This window comes from Ceratotherium simum, chromosome 6 (assembly GCF_057802395.1).
Source record: "Ceratotherium simum simum isolate JZ-2026a chromosome 6, ASM5780239v1, whole genome shotgun sequence".
Lineage (NCBI taxonomy): Eukaryota > Metazoa > Chordata > Mammalia > Perissodactyla > Rhinocerotidae > Ceratotherium > Ceratotherium simum.
Window position 1 is genome coordinate 22,782,253 of NC_141905.1, and position 5,284 is coordinate 22,787,536.

General features: G+C 44.3%; 1 pseudogene; it reads left to right on the plus strand.

Annotated features, from left to right (window-relative positions):
* The first annotated feature begins 3,288 nt into the window (after positions 1-3,288).
* Positions 3,289-3,649, plus strand: LOC106801341 (glutaredoxin-2, mitochondrial pseudogene; annotated as a pseudogene).
* Positions 3,650-5,284: the final 1,635 nt, after the last annotated feature.

Below are 5,284 nucleotides of genomic sequence, written 5' to 3' on the forward strand. Positions count from 1 at the left end.
GTGTATTATTAACATCTCCATTTTACAGAAGACACTCAGATCAGAGAGAGCAAGTTACCAGAGATCTCACATCTAGAAAGAGGCAGAGCTGAGATTGGAAACCATGTTGCTCTGACTCCCCCAAGTCTTAACCACCCCCCAATTCTGCCTTCAGCCTCTGTCACAGCCAGGGTAGGCATGCCTTCCACTGGCCTGGGCTCTGAGTGCAAGGTGATGCGACTGCCTCCCACTTCATCTTCCTCCATGCCACGCACATGAGCACGGAAAGCAAACAGCTGGCTTGCCAACAAGGCTGCTTTCCCAAAGCCTGCTGATGAGAGCAGGAAGGAGCTGCCATTACTGCTGAGGACCTCAAACGCTCTGAGCTCCTTTCACCTACTAAATCTTTTTACAGAAGGGGAAACTAGCCACCAGAAAGGGCAAGCTAATTACCCAAGCTCACACAGCAAATAAGTTGCAGAGTTGGGAAATAGCTTCCTTGTGCCCTGACTTCCAGGCCAGTTCTGGATGTTGTTTTGTTGTGTTTTTCGCTAAATCATATGGCTCTGGTTGCTCACATATGTGCCTGACAGTCCCTTGGTCTTGAGATCTGAATATACATATTTTCTGATGAAGGCCTATGGATTGACCACAGCAAATTGGAGATTCACAAGTGTAGCAACTATTTAAAATTAAATTCTCTGCCTATTCTAAAAATTCTAATCTAACCTCACCCCCACACAACCAAGTTTACCTCTTATTAATCCTGAATTGGCATTTCGGCTCCTTGTGGACAAATTTCCTCACTAACATAGACCCGAAATTGCACACTCTTGCCTACTAACTTTTGCCTAAGTCATTGCCCAGGCCAGAATTCCCTTCTCCATCCTCTCTGCTTATCTGGCTGGGTTGGAAATTCATGCTCAAGGGGCCCACCTGAGGAAAGAGCAATCACTTGAACACTTAGTTCACAAACTAAATTTATACCTCAGTCAGAAACACGCAAACCCACTCCCCCATTTAAGCTTTACAACTCACAAATTTTTCAATATATTTTAGGTTTATAAAGGAGTAAAATCTGCAGAGCGGTAGGAACAGTTTAGAATTCTCTACTCATTTACCCTGTAGTCCTAGGGAATTAAGTTAAAAGCAAAATTGTTCCACGGCAAAGATATTTGCATAGGCCTTCTTTTCCTTCTTTCTTTCTTTGTTCCTTCTTAGTCAAGTTCAGTGGTTTTCAAATTTGGGGTGCAAAATTCTCAATTTAATTCTGATTTAAAGGGTGTCTGAGGACTATGTAACTGTAGGCCACCTGCTGGTTTGAGTCAACCCCTTCGTAAGATGCGCTTCCACAGTCTGGAGCACATTCACTGTTATCAGCAGGCTTTGGAGTCTGGTGTGACCTTGGGCAGGTTTCTTATCCATTCTCAACCCCATTTGTAAAACGGGAGTGCTGACAGGGGCTCCTTCACGGGAAACGTTTGCTGAAGGGGGAATCTGTGGCCCCTGGGCCTCTCTACCCTGCTTTCTGGCACCCAGTACATGTCTCACTTCACCCCCAGATGTAGTTAGAGACAGTCATTGGCATCATCCTCCATTGTCACTGTGGTCACCTTCACATTCAGGGACTGTGCCCTGAGCTGCAAAGCTGGGGCCCAAAGCCCTGTTCTCCACTTTCTCACCAGACCAGGGACTCTCAGAGTTTAGGAGGCAGGGCCCAGCCCCTCCACGCCCTTAACGCTCAGTACACTTTCTACGCAGTCTCCCCAGCTGGGCCTCCTCTGCTCGCCTATTCTCCCTCCCAGTCCTGCTTCCTAATCTGCTCCCCACCCCACTTCACTGCTGCCAACCCACTGCCTAGACTTGGGCAAGGCTCTTTCTCTGGGCCTCAATTTCCTTTTCTGGACAAAGACGAGCTTGGCTGCAACAAGAATTACTGTTACCACTATTATAAATGCATCCTGTGCTTGCTATGAAACATCAAATAGTTCAACAATGAGAAATGTCTAACATAAAGTTCCCAGTTATCCCAGTGCCCTCACTCTCATCCTAACCCCTGTGTAGAACAGCGATTATGGTGTTAGCAGCTGAATGTGCATTTTTCTAGATATCGGCTATACATATATAAATAGGTATGAATGAAAGAGTGTATAAATATATATGCACACATACTCATAGACACACTTCTGTTCATGAATAGGATTGTATTACACACACTTTTCTGCAACTTGCTTTCTTTATTCAACGATAAGTCCAGGAGGTAATTTCCTGCTGGCACACATAGATATAGTTCATTCATTTTAACATCTCCTTGGTTTGTACTTTTGTTTCATTATCCATGGAGTAGATTCTTGGAAGTGAAATTGCAAAGTCAAAGGTATACACATTTAAAATTATTGTAGACACTGGCACACACAAAGGCTGTCTAAATTTACATCCCACCAACAGTTTATGAGACTTATATCCTGGAAAGGTGGAGCAGTCAGAAGAACCAAATTTGAGGTGATAGGTCAGTCGTAGAGCCTGAAAGGAGGAGCTTCAGCCCAGGGGACTGGGAGAAAGGCTACCTCCACCAGGCTGAGGATGGGCAGAATAGCGAGCATCCCCAGGACAGCTCACAGTGACATAGTATTGGTTACTCAAGTACCCAAGGTGGGAGGATGCTTCATGCTGTGGAGAAGAGAGAACCAAAACCTTTGCCTCAATTCTGTTGCAGGAGGATCACAGCCTTTTGGTTCTTAACCTCTTTTGGATCATGGACCCCTTTCAGGATTCGATAAAAGTATAAGACCTGTTGCCCTGAGTATGCACACATATGTGCATGCAATTTTGCATATAATTTTGAAGAGCTCATCACATATCTCAGAGTATTAGACGTCATGTACAAAGCCTGGACTAGCCTTCTGAAGGATGAGATACCATGCAGAGTACCAAGTCATCCTACTCCTCTCAAATAAGACTGTCAACAGCCTGCTAGTCCTAGATGTCCCATCAGCTGATCAGGATCATAAGTGAGCACATCTGAGATCAGTGGAGACCAGCAGAAAAACCACCTGGCTGAGCCCAGCCCAAATTGATAACTTGCAGAATCATGAGCTAAATAGTGGCTTATCGTTTAAAACCATTGGGGGCAGGGCAGGATGGAGGAGGCAGGCTGTCCCAGGCCACGGTCACCCGCCCCTCCACTTGCTGCAACCCTGCACTCCTACCCTGTCCTGGCACCGCGAGGCACAGAAGGGACTCGGCTCGCTCAGCTCGGTGGGCTCAGTGGGCTGGTTCGGTGGGGCAGCAGGAGCTGTGGCCTCGGGGATGGGGAACAGCACATCATCGTCTTTGATGATGAACAATGGCAGTTGTTCCTGTGAATCAGATCCAAGTAACAATTTCTGATAGTTGTGTGGTAATTTCCTCAAAAACATCTTATTCTTACTGTACAATGGCAAAAAAACTTTTCCATGACATAAATGTTAATTATAAAGTGGTAAAATTGGACATGCTTGATTATGGAAGCCAATTTCAAGACAGTCTTTATAAAATGACTGGTGAAAGAGCCGTGCCAAGAATATTTGTCAATGGAACTTGTATTGGAGTTGCCGCAGACGCTCATAGGCTCCACAAAGAAGGGAAATTGCTTTCACTAGTTCATCAGTGTCATTTTTTTAAAAAGTAGGAAGAATTGTAGTGTTGTAGGTGCTCATAACCTTGCTGGTAAAATGTCAGTTATTTAAGTGATTATGTCTTTTAAATGTTTGAGGATGTTTTATTTATTGATTTATTTATTTTTTTAAAGATTTTATTTATTTATTTTGTTTCCCCCCAAAGCCCCAGTAGATAGTGGTATGTCATAGCTGCACATCCTTCTAGTTGCTGTATGTGGGACGTGGCCTCAGCATGGCCGGAGAAACGGTGTGTCGGTGCCCGCCCGGGATCCGAACCCAGGCCGCCAGCAGCGGAGCGTGAGCACTCAACTCCTAAGCCACGGGGCCAGCCCTGAGGATGTTTTAAACATGTGAATTATCTTCATAAAAATGTTGTAAAAATAATGAACAATAAATCACTATGGAAACCTCAAAAAGAAAAGTATTAAGTTTGGGGATGGTTTATTAGCACAGCAAGAGCTAACTGATACAATCTCCATGAAGAAAACTTGGAAATGCTATTGGGGGACGCCAAAGAAGACTTGAACAGATGGAACCATGTTCTTGGACAGGAAGAATCAAGATCATGGAGATATCAATTGTCTCTAAGCTATTATATAAATTAAATGAGCTACAAATGAAATACAAATGAAATCTTTTCTTTCTTTCTTTTTTATTTTTTTGTGAGGAAGATCAGCCCTGAGCTAACATCTGATGCCAATCCTCCTCTTTTTTGCTGAGGAAGATTGGCCCTGGGCCATCTTCCTTACTTGATATGGGACGCCGCCACAGCACGGCTTGACAAGCCGTGCGTCAGTGTGCTCCCGGGATCTGAACCTGCAACCCATGGGCTGCTGAGGCGGAGCGAGCGCACCTAACCGCTGCGACACCTGGCCAGCCCCACAAATGAAATCTTTGTATAATCAAATGAGCTGATTCTAAAGTTCATATAGAAAAATAAAGAGTCAAGAAGAACCAGGAAAAAAATCCAAAGCAGAAGAAGAAGAGGAACTATCCCAATGAGATATTACAGCGTATTATAAAGCTTCCGTAATGAAATGAGGATGGAACTGTTTCAGGAATAAACAACGTAACAAATAAACGGAATAGATAGTCCAGAAACAGACCTAAGTTTGTAGAAGAATTTGGTACTGTTCCTAGGCAACTTTTAAAAACACTGGAGGAATAAATAGTTGTGCAGTTAATGTTGCTGGGAAAACTAGTCATCTGGAAAAATATAAAATTGGTATGGGTCACATTTACTTCAAGATTCAGGGGGACGGCCCTGTGGCGTAGCGGTTAAGTGCGCACGCTCTGCTGCTGGCGGCCCGGGTTCAGATCCCGGGAGTGCACTGATGCACCCCTTGTCAGGCCATGCTGTGGCGGCATCCCATATACAGTGGAGGAAGATGGGCAGAGATGTTAGCCCAGGGCCAGTATTCCTCAGCAAAAAGAGGAGGGTTGGCATGGATGTTATCTCAGGGCTGATCTTCCTCACACACACACAAAAAGATACTAAACCTCACTTGTATTAAAAGAAATGCAAACTAAAACTATACTCAGAGAACAATTTTCCACCTATCACGTTGAGGAAAATATCCAACTTTTATAACACACTTATTGGAGCTTGTGTGAGGAAAAAGACATTTTTATACACTGCTGATAAG